We start from the raw sequence: 17,431 nt of genomic DNA on the forward strand, positions 1-17,431 counted from the left end.
GTGTTACAAAATGAGAACTTACCTTTGACTTACTATATTTAATTTAAATTATTTTTTATTATTTAACTTTTTGTTTTTATGAAATAAATATGAATTGTTTCGATCAACACTAAAAATTCAAGCTTGACTGAAATAGCCTCTATTTCTTGATTGTTTGATATTTTAATATTGTTATTCTTAGATACAATCGATTATATAACAATCATACAGAAACTTACTCAAAACTATTCGTTTATGATTTTTTAATGTTATGTGGTACTACTACAGTGCCTTATGACGCATTATTACATTCTTTTTGCATTCTGTTATGTATCTATGTGTTTGATATCCATATATTTAAATATGGACAATATACCACATATTACATACATATTATATACGTATTTTGACTTGAATATACACAATATCTGCTATTTATTACATATTTGACTATTTCACATTCATTGCGTTAATTGCGTATTTAATACATTATATTTGATATGAAATGAAACACAAATATAGATACGTATTAAATATAGATACGTATTTAATATATATTTGCAATAAAAGGTGCTGTACGGGTAGGCATTAATGAGGCTGTGTACATCGAAGAAGAAAATAGGGAATTTTTGAATAACATGAATTCAAATACGGTGAATCTAAAGTCACATTACTCTTTTTTTAATTAGTTATTAGAAAGAAGATAATCTTAATGTTCCCCGTATTTAGTCTTATATTCAAGACCATCTTAAGTACAGTATTAAGAAGTCACGAATTAGAGGACAATTAGATCATATTAGCATCTAAAGATATTACTTAAAACAGTTAAAATAAGAAAGGATCAACCTAAAACCAAACCACGAATATTGCCTTTAATTATCTTTTCCAAAGTTCGTCAACTTTTGTCTTCGGCAACAGAAAGTGAAGAAACTGGATAGAAAGTAAAAAAACAAGAAGTAAAAGTAAAAGTAAGAAACAGAAAACAAAGAACACATTATAGATTAAGTTTGAAAATCCCTGATATTTATATCAACATTACGAAGATGTGGAATTAAAATTCATGTTAAATTCATATCATATTTATTAACACAATGAGAATTAAATAGATATCATGTGTGTTAAATCCATATACTTTTTAAAGTATGATTGGACTTGCTCTTAGTATCTAGATCTAAATATATATACCAATCATATTAAAGAATCTTGTAACAGTTGCAGAACTGCCTTTCTGCTGAACGCAGCCCTTAAGATGAATTTATTCCTGTGCTTTTTTCTTGAAACCGAGCATGTTTAATGTCGCGTTCAGATGTTTATAGATTACGCAGCTGTGTTATCTAGGACATGTCCGTACGCACATAAATCCGAATGACCAGCGCCATCGCGAACGCGCGAGTCAATAACGCGGGAGGAAATATATTGCGGGATCGTAGAATTGCAGCCTTCTCAGCCGGAAGCATGTTTACAGTTCGCATGACCGGCACCGCCGTGAAATCGTCGAGGTTTTAGACTCTCGAACGCGGATTTAAACGCGCGCAGAGGGGGCGAGGGAGAAGGAGACACCTGAATGCAACGACACAACTTGATACAGCTCCACGAGCTGGCCGCGCACAAAGACGGGGGTGGTATCGAGCGAAAGAAAAATAGTGAGGAAAAAGAGATAGACAAAAGATAGAAAGAGAAAAAAAGGATCGAAGGAGTGGTAGGGAAACGGCGTAGCGTGGGCCTTTAGTCGGTGATCGTTTTCCGGTTTTCCGTTCTCGCGAGAGGCATAATTCTCTGTTTCTTTGTCCTTCTCTCCCTCCTCCCTTCTTCTTCTTCTCTCTCTCTCTCTCTCTCTCTCTCTCTCTCTCTCTCTCCCTGTTGGTATCGCCTCTCTCGAGCATTCAAGTCTCCGCTCCTGTTTCGCGCGCGAGAGGGAAAGTATTTTATATCACGCTTGGCTTGGCAAGAGAAAGGGGACATGGTTTGCTCCTAATTTCTGCGTTAACTTCGTGAACCTATATATCTCGCGTATATACATGCATATGTACTGTCGTACATATACATATAATACGTTATAATTCGAGACGCCATGCTCAAATTGTTCGCCGATGCAATCATATTGGAAAAAGAAAAAATGTTCTTTATAAAGAAATGTTTCTCAAATTTCAGAATCTATGTTCATATATGTATATAGATATATATTGAACATTAATTTTTTTGTTTAGTGTATAATACACATCTAAATATATCTAATTTTACATCTTATGATGTAAATTGTATATTTCTTATTAAATATTAATTAATAATATGCTGCAATATCAATTTACACAATATTTTTTTCCTTTATATACAGAATAGTGTATATATAATGCATATCTAAATGTATCTAATATATATCTTTTAATATAACTTGTATATTATTTCTTATTAAATATTATTAACACATTGCAATGTTATTAATTTGGATGTTTCGTTTTTCTACTTATATAATACAGGAAGCTATAACTATTAGGGAGGAAATTTTGTATAAACGCCAATTCTATTCTAAATATGGCAATTAGGAATCACAAGATTAATAAAACACAAAGTAAAACTTGTAAGCTTATATTACATAAAGAAACTTTATGAGAAAAATAAAGCTTGAATTAGATTAAATTATTTCTTTCAGTACATTTTCAAAAGGTTTGTTTGAGATACAAGTTTAGCGGCTTGTTATGAAACACTTCGCATATCATCGGAAAAAGTTCTATCGTTCGCGTTGCGAAACCGGATCGGCTTGTTCGAAATGGCTTATACTAAACAGAACTTTTACAGCTAAAATAGATAATATAACAATTTGATATAAAATTGTGTTATATTTTCCTAAATATTAAATTAATTAATTAACAAAATTACATGTGCAAATTTGTATGTTTAATTATCCAATTGAAATGATGGCGTCATGCTTTTCCATGTAGGCACAATCATAAACATCCAGCATATTGTAGACACATTATTAAGACTTCATATCTAAATGTTTCAAAAATATTATTATTATTGTCATATAATTAATTATTATTTATTATTATATTATTATTATTCATCAAACATTAATATTCCAAACTATGCAATGTCACTTCTGGCTGCATTGAAAAGCATCGAATAACATTCATGATGTACGAATATTTAGACAGGAAGCATGCGCCCTGAATATGAGATATGTGTGCAAATTTGTATCATTTACGACCGCATGTGTGTTTATGAACAAAATATATTCTCAAAATATCAACTATATTTTTTATATAGAACAAAAATAAAGATTCTTCAAGCGTCACATAAATTTATAATTATTAATAGTAATACGATTAAGATTCCGCGATTCTCTCTCTCTCTCTCTCTCTCTCTCTCTCTCTCGCTCTCTCTCTCTTTGAAATTAATTACAGAGCAAGATAAATTCTTATCTACAATGTTGATATAATCTGGAACAAGGCTTTGACAGAGTCCGAGGACGAGGACAAGGCAAACTCGCACCTCGTGCCGTTCAATCCAGAAATAAAAGATAAAGAGAAAGACAAAGTTCCGGAGAATGTTGAATGGGAGAGGAGATACGAAGACAGAAAGAGATGCAACAGCGGTGGCTGTTCGTGGCTGCTCAGTCCAAGTCTCGGTCGAAAGTGAAATCGACTATGCACCGCCTTGTAACATAGCCGTTATTATATGTTATCCAAGCCGGATGAGGGGAGTGTAAAGAATTCAGGGGTTGCCGTTATAGAAGTTGCGTGAAACGATATAACCGGATGGCGAACCGGCTCTCGGAGTCGCGATTATCGCGACATTGGTGGAAACGGTGCGATCATTGAAGATCCATCGAGCGCGACGTCGCGCGATCACCGCTTCTTCGATCGAATTTCCTCCTTTTTTTCTTTTTCTCTATAGCTTCCTTCACACACACAGAAGATACCTGATTCAGGAGCCCGTATAAACCTTCGCGCCGCCGCGCTGCGCAGAGCAGTCCACGTTAATTACGAAAGTGAAAGTATGGCGCGGTTAGCGATGTCGGATACGAGGTAAAAAGAAATCCTCGGGCTTCTTCTTCGTCTTCTTTCCACCGCATTTTACGTAATGATCTCTGATCCGAACTTGGATCTCGTTACTGTTTCGCTTTGCATCTTGTTTGTGTTTGCATCTCGTGAGGAATCGCCTTTACGCTACAAATAAAAGAGACTTTCTTACAATTTATTAATATAAATTATAAAAAATAGCGAAAGTAAAATGATTATGCAGATTCTATATCGCTTCTATATCACATAATATTTGGCTATTTAACGTTTCACTAAAGCGATTTTAAAATGCAATGCAAAATATCTTTTTTTTGATAAAGAAATATCTATTATTGCAAAGATTATCTTGATAAAAAAATAAAATAAATTGTGTCCTCTAAAAATTGATACTTTTAGCCATTTATAATTTTTGAGTTTCTTTAAAATTATCTTTTTTGAAATTTATTATAATCATTTATTATAATCATTCTAGAATGCTAGAATTATTAGGTATATATAAAAGAATAATTTTCTTGAAATATCTAAAAAAGCTAAATTCAAATTTGCGAATAATTTTGTCCATTAGAATATTTGTATAAAAAACTCAAGGATGATGCAAAAAATTTTGATTTCCTAGTAGGTTGAGCATCTTATATAATTATTTTGACAACAAAATTTATTTTCAGATCTGTATCTAACTAAATTTTTAGATACTTCAGCAAAATCGTTTTTTTCATATACTAAAAATCATTATTTCTCATAATGAAACGAGATATCTTCCCCACGTTTCGCTTCGCGTCAATTGCCGATAAATTTCGGTAACGAAACCCGGAAGCCATTTTTATAACCGCCTCGTAATAAATTTCTACACGATCTCGCAAGATCGATCAATCGACCGAGCTAGGAATTTCGTAAAGGGATTTCACTGTGTCCAGTTTTTGTTTTTATATGCTCACGCTATTGTCTGTAAATCGAGCGAATTAAACAAAATAATGAATATTAAATTTTTTAAGAAAATTCTTCATCTTAAAATCAAGGGTCCGTTGACCTTAAAGTCTTTCAAATTCTTTCCGTATTATACGGAAAGTACAGCTACATCAAACATTGCGTGTAAATAATTTTATATATAGGCGTATTAGTAATTGTTGTGTAATCATCCGGTTGGGCAGTGCGTTGCTAATAAAGCCTGCAGCCTCTACCTTTCACAATGCATAACGGGGACCGTGACTGCTCGCTCTGTCGACTGTACGAGCGTCGTCAACGAAATGTAACTTGGAATCTACAATAAAGTAACCTATACAACACGCATGTAAAAAAGATGCAATATTTTTTTAAAGAAAAAATCTTTATCAAATAATGTTTTAAGAAACATCTTCAAGACAAAATATCAAAACATTTTTTTTTTCCTATTAAAAATATATAAAAGTGTCAACAAATAGATGTGAAAATGTTTTAAAAATTATATAGACATAACATTAAATTATTTAATAATTATTAATTATTAATTGACATCCTGCGCGCAATTTATCAAATGAGTTCAGGAATAATAGTAGAATCTTGACATCGCCGATGGTTGATAACATTACAAGAAATATATCGACACAGATTTAGCAACAATAAAATATTTCAGTATAATAATTCATTAATAAAAACAATTATGGAGATTCTTTTAATAAAAATAATTCGTAAATAACGAGATGTAATCTGAAATTGTTATTTTTTCTATTTTTTTTAAAAGAAATAAGAAAAATAGTTTCAAATATAAGAACTTTAAGAATTATCTCTTTTCCATTTTTTAATATATTCTGATTTTTCTTAATTATTTTTATTTATAATTATAATTTATATAATTGTTAAAAATTAAACGAAGACGAAAGAGACATCTCTTGAAGCAAGCATGAACTACGTAACTTATAACTTTGATTCTAACTTGGAAATTAATAAAGTCTCATATTGCTTAATCAACTAGATCACGATTGCATAAAGTTATAGAAAATGCTTTTTGGAAAGTTAGAATTTCTTTCATCAACCTCGGGTTAACCGACAGATACATGGGGCTCATTGAAGGTTTAATTTTACAACTCATGGTTAACTTTTAACTGAGGTTTAACTTATTTTAAGTAATAATGAGTAATAATGAGTAATAATGTTGAGTTATGAAATTGGGCTTAAATAAATCTCATGTAACCGTCGGTTAGCTTAATCGAAGTTGATGAAAGAGACTCTTAGAATAAAAATTTTGTAAATAATATATAATTATATCTAGTGATTTTAATGATTATTATCCCAGAGAACATGCATGTTTAAAAGACTTCCAAAAGATGTTTTGAATTAGACGTCTTTAAGACTTTTCCAAAAGACACCTTTTAAACGTCTTTCAAACATTTTTGAAAGATGATTATTCAAGTCAGAAGATTATTCAAGTTGTAGCATATGTAGCAATTTACATTATCGACTACAAATTTTATTTATATTAGGTATGGGAAAAAATTCGTGGCGTTTTTCCCACATCTAATATATAAATCTCGAGTGTATGACATGATCTGAATTACTACGTAACTTATAAAAATATTGAATGTCAATTAATTTGGCATTCTAATATTTTGTATTATATTATAATGTTCTACAACTACACAATTCTGCGAAGTTATCTAGAAATGCATTGATAAGAGGAAAAATACGAAGCAACATTGGAATTGATAAATCGGTACATGAATGATATCATAATATATTTTTTAATATATTTTCAATAATGATCTATTCTATCTATCTGTCACAATTATAGATCATTATTGAAAATATGTATTAAGTATGACGTGTATCTGCGTGTATTTAACTATAGTTACATTTCTTAACTCCGTAACTGTAACTGTAACTAGTTATGTTTTACTTTATGTGTTCTCAAAATGTATCTAAAATAATATTTTAGATACATTTTAAGAGGCATTCAACTAATTACACAAGTTAGGCCCGGTTGCATCAACGTTATTTTGATTTTAAGCGAAACTTAAAATTTATCTCTGTTTTATATATATATACATATATTAATAAACTAATACTGTACGTCAAATTATAAAATAATTCTGTTTAAGAATAATAAAGGCAGTAAGAACTTTATATAAAAATTAAAAAATTATTTTTTGAAAAAATGTAACATTCGAATCAATTAATTCAAAGTTAGAATTGAATTTATTTCGGAATTAGTACTATCAACAATTTATTGGGTTCCTGTTATTTTATATAATTCCGTCAACTTTATAAATATTTTATACAACTAAATTTAATATTGATTTAATATAAGGAAATGTTCCTTCAATTCAACATGCATTTTAATTATCATTATACATCGTTAAGTCAAATTGATACGTTAACGTAATAGTAATTACAAATAAAAAGATTAAAATTAAGTCACTAACAAATAGAGTTAACTTATTTATACTTATGACAATCCGTGATACATTTAATTGACTTAATCTTTTTATTCATTTAACAGCATTATTATACATATGTATATATATTGGTTTTTATTCGTTTTAATTTCATATTAATATTCTTTGGTTAGAGAAAGCAAATCTAAGCGATATATTATTAGTTAAAAGAAAAGTTTGTTAGTATACAATACGTTATTTTGAGTAACAATGATAATTTGTTATAATAAGATGATCACATGTGCAGGGATGAGGTACGTTGATTTATATTATAAGAAAAGATTAGGTTAACTCGCTATATCGCACAGATGAACATTCAATTACAATTTAACTCTAACAAAATGCTTTATATTTAATATTTTTATACTAAAATAAGGTAGAATATTAAAAAGTACATATCTAATATCTAATTTTTATTTCTATTACTTTTCTATTACGTTTTTGTTAATTTAATATAAGGTTTATAAAGATAATTCATATCATGATATGTATTAATATTGGGGCAATTAACTATAATGCAGCATGTCTACATTTCATTTATTGCAAAAAACTATACAGTGAAACTATACAGTATAGAATTATTAATGGTATGAAAATGTAGAGGGTTAAGATTTTCTTTATCATATTGATATATTTTGATCATAATAATTCATTGTTTAAAAATCTAATTCCGAAATTGTGAAAACTGGGCCAAGACCCGGTCTCTCCTACAATTATTCTTATAATAACATAATTTATAGTGTAAACATATAAAATGTAATAGTTAAATTTAATTTTATTATTATTTTTTATTTTTATTCTCAATACAATAAAATTCAGAAAAAGGTTAATAAGAGTCAAACGCAGATGTAAGAACGAATATTTAGAAAATGCAAATAATAATCAGATATTATACAAAACATTCGACAAAATAAATGAAGATAGTTATTAATATCTGATTATTATCTGCATCTCCTAAATTTTCGCTCTTTACTCACTTTGGAGTCATTCTCAGCGAATACAGCAGCAAAAAAGAGAGCAAGTCTTCCATTGAGAGCAAGTCACTTGCAAATTGGTAGAAATAAAGCAATCAATACACTAAATAAATTTAAATCTATCATTATAACACTTAGTTAAGACTTAAAATACATATCAAATAATAAATCCAGGTGATTCATCTAGTATGTTTTACAACTTATTGTGATGATTACTTGTGAAGGAATTTACTAGTGAAGAGAATCCAAACCAAGGATCGAAACTTTTGTGAGTGATATAGATTAGTACCACATCATAATTAAAGTATATACCAATTTTCTGTATTAACTCATATTAGCATGATTTAACATTTATTTCATCGCTTTCTTATCTTTATTAAATGTTCCTTTATTATAATAATAATGCAGGCTAGTAATAGCACTGTCTTAATGACGATAAAACTTTAATATTATAAACTTTAATATGATAAATGAAGAGCAGAACAAGAAAATGCATTTTGATAAAATTTCATTTTTCTAGTTAGATATGACATAGTGTTCAATGTTGAAAGATTCATAATTACTCTGAAATGTTCAGAAAACATTTTTTCATCGTTAATTTATATGCTGAAAAAAACATAGATATTTCGAAATGCATTATGTTTTTTAATTTATAGAGAACAAAATATATTTGTCTAACATATTTATTAGACGAATTTTAATAAATTTTATAATCGCAAGTAACAATTAAAAATAAATACGATTTATTTATTGTTAATATTTTATTCTGTTTATCAATATTACAGCATTAGTTTAATAAAATGTGTTATCATACACATATATTTTCAACGCTTTCGTATAATATAATCCCGCATTTTTAATTTTTTTTATTATGCTACTACGTAATAATATCATTTTTATTGTATCATTTTATTTTGAACGGAATTTATAATTATATCTTGTTAAATATACCAGAATTAGTTGTTAATTAGATAAATTTTTCTTATTAACTATCCGCAGAATATCTTATTGATCACAACATGTCTTTTTGTTAATTATTGGAACATCGTTTTATGTATAATACGTAAAGTAAAAATATTATTCACGTAAAAGTATTATTTTTCCGTATATTACTCATCGAATGTAAACAAGGATAAATGATGAATGATGCGCATCATGCACCCTTAATCTATGAAATACTTACAAAATAATATGTACGTAACACAGAGAAATTCAAATTACTATAACTTTCAAATTTCTATGCATTTTTCTCAAAATTAATGACATACTATATTGTTCCAATTCACTACAGGAAACAACACGATAACATAAAACAATACAGCATATCTGATTTGTATCGACTGACACAATAATTGTACTACTAGAATGCGCTGAGATTAAAGTTAATAATTCTGATAATGCATATGTCTATTAAAAAGAGGGAAGCGTCCAATTAAACTGAAAAATATTCAACAAATCGTTATAATGTACAATAATAAATAATATAATACTTATAATGTAGTTCTAGTTCAAGTTGTAAAATTTTGAATCTTGTTATAACAACTAGAAATTCTTTCTGATTGTTATGATGAGATCCGAGATTTTGATTTAAATAAAATGAATTTAATTATATGCGCACGCGCATGTCTTGCTCATATCAAACCATAATGAAACAAAATTTTTCATGCATTAATGCGAAAATAGAAGGTCTGTTACACAGCGAATTAAAAATTATTGTAACGGACAAAACTATAGAATACATCTGAAAGAAAATATGCTATCATAACACTTAATGAAAATAGTTTTGTTAACCCTTTCGCTCAGAAAACGGTCCATCGGAATATCACTATTGATCGGGACCTCACACTAAAAGTGTACACATTATACGTGGACAATCTTTGACATTTAAAATTACGTTTTATGCTTGAATAACCACCTTGACATGTTTAAAAAAAAGAACTATTCCCAAAACAAAATGATTATAATTTCTTCGTAAACCGTTTTTTAATTACCTCCTTCATGCCAGTGACATTGTAGACATCAATATACCACTATTAATTATGTTTAAATATATATTATTTGACAAAATTAGTGATTTTTGGCTGTATATTGTTGTATAAGATCATTTGGCGTAACTTTTATAGGGATATTATAAATTACTTCGCAAATGCTGGCTATAACCAGCGTTCGTCTATACGGATCACTTCGTGGATGTCGAACATAGCCGGCATTAGGAGCGAAAGGATTAAATTCAAAAGAATTAATTATCAAGAAGACTATCTAGAATACATTCTATTTTATATGTACGTATTTATTCTATTATATATGTATACATATATAGAGTGGGGAAATAGTTCTGTTTACTTAGAATGTTTTTGCTATTTTTAGGAATATGAAATAATATATTTATTGAAGTTATGTAGCATCAAAAGAGGTACTATATTAGTATAATATACAATATTAGTAATAGTTTTTCTGTAAGTGGAAGTGCTTCAAAGATTTCAAGTTCACTTTTTTAAATAGAATTATATGATTTCTTTACACAATATGATTCCTTTAATTATTTTGCATATAAAAATAGCGAAAATATTCCAAATGGACAGAGTTATTGTCCCTGTACACATATATGTACATATATATGTGTGTGTGTGTGTGCGTGTGTAATGTGTGTGATGTGTGTGGTGTGTGTGTGTGTGTGTGTGTGTGTGTGTGTGTGATGTGTGTGGTGTGTGTGTGTGGTGTGTGTGTGTGATGTGTGTGGTGTATGTGTGTGTGATGTGTGTGGTGTGTGTGTGTGGTGTGTGTGTGTGTGATGTGTGTGTGTAGTGTGTGTGTGTGTGTGGTGTGTGTGTGTGTGTGGTGTGTGTGTGTGTGGTGTGTGTGTGTGTGGTGTGTGTGGTGTGTGTATGTGATGTGTGTGGTGTATGTGTGTGTGATGTGTGTGGTGTGTGTGTGTGTGGTGTGTGTGTGTGTGTGATATGTATGTGTGTAGTGTGTGTGTGTGGTGTGTGTGTGTGTGATATGTATGTGTGTAGTGTGTGTGTGTGGTGTGTGTGTGTGTGTGTGTGTGTGTGTGTGTGTGTGTGTGTGCGTGTGCGTGTGTGTGCGCGTATATATACGTTTATTACATATTTTTATATTTTTATTTAAAATAGAACATACCTCGCAAATAAAATTATATCCAAAGTAGTAATATTCCAAGCCAAATTTTATCTCTGTCTGTTTTATTTGCAATACAAACTGCAAAATCTAATTGAAATAAATAATTTAATAAGTGTTAAATATATAGTCTCTCTCTATCATTCTTAACAGTCCGGATATCTGCATAAATTTTATCAAATAGATGAATAAATTTAAGACATTATTTTAAAACATCAATTATGTTACTTTGTCGCAGATATCAAAGAGCAACCCTATCCCTTACATTTACTGATGTTTTGTTATTTTTAACTTCAATATGTGTCAAAATTAACCCATTTATTAATTTCAAAGTAAAATGTTCATATTAATGTATGAACTTTGTAAATTTGAGTCAAAATTTATTATCAAATTTAATACATTTTTAAGAGTTAAGTTATTTAACACATGTTTTTATACATTTAATACAATGTTTTAACAATCCTTCGGGGCGTAACCTTGTCGTGATGCGGAATCTTATCCTAGGCCATCCTCGGATCCGGGACCGCCTTAGGCACTTGTCAGGAAGGGGGAGGGAGCAGTCGGAATCGGATATCGGTCTGGGCTAACCTCGGGCTGCCCTCGGTAATCGGGAGAAGTTCACATGCTGAGATCGGTACCCTAGTACGGAGGACCGTTCTCAACGGAGATACCGTCCGTGCCGATAGGCAATCTTGATTTTCAACGCCCGTATGGCACCATTAGAGGGAGGATTGCTTCCCGCCGTTGTCCTCACAGATGAATTGGAGGTCGAGTGTTCCCGCCTGAAGGCTTATCCATGTTAGGGAGGAGGGGGGGGGCGAATCAGCCAAATGTGAGGTCCGCGGCCGCAAGGGATTTAGGCACCATCGGCGCAAAGCGGCGCGCCAGGGTGTGCCGAGACTCGGGTTTGGCGTTCCCGCGAGCCCGAGCTTCCGGAACCTCGACAGAGATAATGACTAGGTATCCCGGGCCACTGCGTAATGCAGTGGAATAACCGGGACTCCTTCCTGCCGGGATCGGCCGAAACTGTATCTCCGAAATTCCCAGTCCGCAAGATGAGATGTTCTATAAACGTTCTCTCTTTCTTGGCATTGATCGAGTGAGAGGAAGGTATTCTTTGCGGCAGGAGAGAGCGCATAACGTGTCGAATCATGAGAATCAACTTTCTATGGGGTCTGGCCTCTTACGTGCGGCGAGACCGGGAATCGATGATCTAGGATGAGACTGGGCGATCTCGGATCCGAGGACTATTCGACGTAGGACGGGCCAGAGAGCATACGCCTGATAGATCATCTAAGACGATTTTGCGGGAAATTGTCCCCTTTTCCCTGGACAGGTAGAAAGGAAAGTCAAAAGAGACTGAAGGGATTCTTTTAAGACAAAAAGGATAGGATATTCACAGAATAATTAATATTCCAAGTACGCTGCCTGAACAACAAGCAAGAAAACCAGGAGAGCGTGATCCCCCTCTGTAGAAGTCTCGTCATCAGCAAGGGACTGGAATGGGAGGATTTGAAGAGAACGGGGGTGCAGACGAGTCTTCAGACCTGATATCGTCGATCACGATAACATGAAATATGGACAAGGACAAAGAGACTACGATGAGAGTTCGGTTCCCCGCTTCCGAACAATCGACTCCGACTAGTAAAGTGACAGTCTCTGCTTTAGAGTCACTGGACTCATCTTTTCTGAAGGGAAAAAGAAGAGTCGCAAGCCGAGATCTCTCTCAATCCGTAGCAGCACGGATTCGGATGATATATGGAATAAGTTAGACTTCGCGACTGTCTTAAAAAAACGGAAAATTGTGCCGAAGATCAAAAAGTGGTGGAATGTACGCTTAATGATACGTTAACTGCCAGGCATAAGACGACAGTTGAAGAAGTCACTTATCTCTTCGATCAAATGGACTATTATGGCCGAGGCCTTGTGTGTGTTGGAGATTGCCAATGTAGTGGAGGACTTTATTCATGAAGGGCGACCTAAACCGACAAATTATTATCGGGATACAGATTGTCAAATAGACAGTTCAAAAGTTGGCACAAACCTCGATGTCCGCAAAAGATCCCGTGGATGTGGTCAATCGAAAGTGCGAATCCCTAGAAAACGAAATTGTTAAGCTCAGGCGGGAGCCTATCAAATCAGATAGGGACTTGCTTAAGGAAGAGATCAACTCCCTCAAAGAGGATCTAATGAGGGAGAGATCCTACCTGATAGATATGAGCCCTGGTAGATGTGATCAAAGAACGGCAACTGCCATTAGCAAAAGGCTTGAGGATATAGAGAATGAAAAGGATTCTTTGTCCGTGGGGAAAACAGAAGCCTATCTTTAAAGAGGGAATGAGGACCCAAAAGGCCGACTATCGGGAAATAGAGCGATTTCCTCTAGTGAACCGCCCATCTTTAAAAGAGGCTGAAACGATCCTAAAGATTCCACAGAAGAGGGGTACGGAAGGAGCCTCCTGACAGCTCAGGAGGGACTCAGACTCAAACGGAGGAGACTAGGGGTCACCGACGAGCTCGGACCGTGGCGATAGAAACGACCTCTCGAAATAAGAGGGAAAGAAAGGAAGAAAGAAAGGAAGTAAGAAGGAGGAGACGAAATGCATCCCCCGAAATCTACGTGCGCAGCGAACATTGCCCCGAAGTGGCGCCGAAAAACAGGGGAAAAGTCGCCCCCAAGACAGAGGCTCAAAGAGGACCTGAAGGATCTGAATCGTGGAGGGAGTGCGGCCGAGACCAAGGCTCGCAGTATGGTGAAAGAATCAAGAACTGTGGCCATACTCATTTGATACAAGGAAAGTTGTTCCTCGTATGCTGAGATTGTCGGAAAGGCGGTGGTCCTGGTGGGATCCGCTACGAAATATCTGGGACTAATCCTGGACTCGCGTGGACGCGATCACTTCGCGATCACTTTCGAGATCACTTTCGCCTTCTCCTCCCGAAGGCTTGGTTAATGGCCGCGGCATTGGCCCATATAATGGCCAACATTGGGGTACCGAAAGAGGGGCGCCATCGTGTATACGCGGCGGTAGCCCTATCAGTTATTATATGAGGATCTGGGCGCAAACTATAGTATAAGACAGAATCATACAATAATAAGGGACATGGCACCTCCAACGCCGCCTCTCGTTGAAGGTTATCCGCGAGTCTCGAATGAATCGCAGCTGTGATCCTAGCTAAGATCATGCCATTTGGTATTACCGCAGATAAGTATAGACGAATATATCTCCGCCGACGTGAGATATTATGTAGAAATAGGACCGCAGACAAAATCCCTCATTTATGAGGATAAGCAGAGGAAGGCCATTGTAAAGTAAAAGGAGTACCTGGAGAGGCTCTTACCCGACGCACCCGGGGCCATAATTAAGAGAAATATGAGGGTGAGATTAGAGGAGTGGATGGCCAGGTCGCATGGAGCACTGACATACAGAATCAAATGCTGACCGAATATAGCTCCTTCCGGACTTATCTCCATGAAATATGTAAGATGCAAATATTGATATGCGCTTACTGCAAGACTGAGGACACCGGCCTCCATACAATGCTCCATTGCCCCATGAACGGAATAAAGAGAAGAGATTCTCAAAATGATAGGAATATGCTGTAATTACGAGGCAATAATTAGTGCCATCGTGACCTCAGTAGGAAACTGGGCTGTCTTCACGGAATACTGCATAAAAGGAGAAAGGAGGGGGGGGGGAGAGGAAAGAGGACGCCAATGTAGAGCGACTATCGGGTCAAGATGGAAACTCTCCCCCCTCCACCCCTAATTACATGTATCGGGGTAACCTAGTAAGAAATATATTGTAAATATAGGGCTAAGTATTCCCGGGTACGTGCGCGCGCGCGCCCCCTGAAGTTCATTCTGGAAGGGGCTTAGGGAAGATTTTTTGTCCTCCTACATAAAAAAAATGTTTTAACAACAAAGTTAAATTAACGATACATTGAATAGAAACAAGGCTGATATACAGAAATTTTTTAAAAATAAATAACTCAAAAAAATGATTTTAATACAATACTATGAATTAACATATTATATTCTTTCATATATTTTTAGGATATTTGTAATTATCAACACCAATTACAAAATCTTTATAAATTATTTTCAAGTCTATATGCCAAAATGCATTAAGCTTATATATTTTTGCAGAATATGTATAATATGATAGTAGAATATACACTCACATGCAAAAAAACCTGGCCACTCAATTTTTTCACAAATTTTTAATATTTTTAAATAGCAATAACTCAGTGAAAAGTTATCGTATCGAGATTTTTAAAAAGACGTTTTAAAGTTTGAAATCTCTACTTTTTAGACCGCTACTTCCAAAAATGGTACTACTGTTATTTCGTAAGCTACACGAACATAAATAAAGATGCATAAATTCTCAGAATTTTTTATAAACTTTGCAAAGCTGCGTCAATTAAAAATTGTGCATAAATGAAGTTTACAGCTTTCGAAAGAGTGAATCTTTACTTTTAATTTTTTTTAGACCTCTGTACGATTTTTTTTCACCGTGTTATTCAACGTTGAGCAATCTTTTTTGTTTAAATGTTGAATAACTCAGGCTATAAAAAAACAAATTAAAGGTAAAAATTCATTCTTTCGAAAGCTGTAAACTCCATTTGTGCAATTTTTAATTGGCACTGTGTAGCTTCGTAAATTTCATAAAAAATTTTGAGAATTTATGCATCTTCATTTATATTTGTATAACTTTATGAAATGTCAATAGTATCATTTTTTGAAGTACCGGTTTGAAAAGTAGAGATTTCGTGCTTTAAAACATTTTTAAAAAAATTTCGATGCGATAATTTTTCGCTGAGTTATTGCTATTTAAAAATATTAAAAATTTGTAAAAAAACTTAGTGGCCAGGTTTTTTATATGTGAGTGTATACAGTCGATAATAGAATTGATAGTATGATAGTAAAATATTAATGATTTGAAATAACTTTCAAAAACTTGCTTTTGTTATATAAAATAAAAAATAATTGTTAAAATTTTTTCTAGTTTATCCTTATTTGTGAAAATGTGTACAAGTACTTCGAAATATATAAAAAAATAACACAATTGTTATAATATAATGTTCCAATTTTGTACTTGTAATTATTCGATGAAATTTATGTAGGTGTCCGAATTTTTAGTGCTAGTAAAATTATACAGATAACAGTTAAAATTCTATATAAAATTTTGTTGTAATTATTTACCTGGTTACGAAAGTCCTTATCGAGATTATAATTGGACAATTTGTAAAGAATTGTTACTGTCTCATTTATCTGAAATTATATTAACATAAAACAAATATTTGTAATAAAACTGAAAATTTTGCATCCAATGAATAAGATTTCGTTATTTCAAATAAAATTTTGACTTGTGTAATTTCATTGTTGCTTGTGTTATTATTCTAATTATATTATAAATAATTATTAATGCTTTTAATCTATAACTTACCTTGTAGTAAACAGTTTGACATACGTAGTTTAATATGAAAAATAAAATGCTATACAAAATGAAATCAAAGTATATAATTAAGTATATAATTAAATTCACGATAATATTTTTAAACATCCAATGTATAATCTGATGCTCTCCAAGCAATTGATACATTGCTAGACAGAACGATATAGCTACACTAAAGTACCATATCATTTATATTAAAATTTGTATTTTGAATACTATGTTTAGTTTGCGTGATATATGGCATAGTTGTAAATGAACGTGCCTGTAAATAAATTGTAATTGTTATAATTAATTAAATCGTGAGACACATATAAGAGATATATATAAGAAGTACTAAGCAAAATATATTTTTAATGTAGAATTCGATGTAAGTTATAGTATTATAACTTGCACAATGTGTTATTATTTTACGTAATTGAAATTAATTATTCTTGTATACATATGTATATATA

Source organism: Atta colombica, unplaced genomic scaffold (genome assembly GCF_001594045.1).
Source record: "Atta colombica isolate Treedump-2 unplaced genomic scaffold, Acol1.0 scaffold160, whole genome shotgun sequence".
Classification (NCBI taxonomy): Eukaryota; Metazoa; Arthropoda; class Insecta; order Hymenoptera; family Formicidae; genus Atta; species Atta colombica.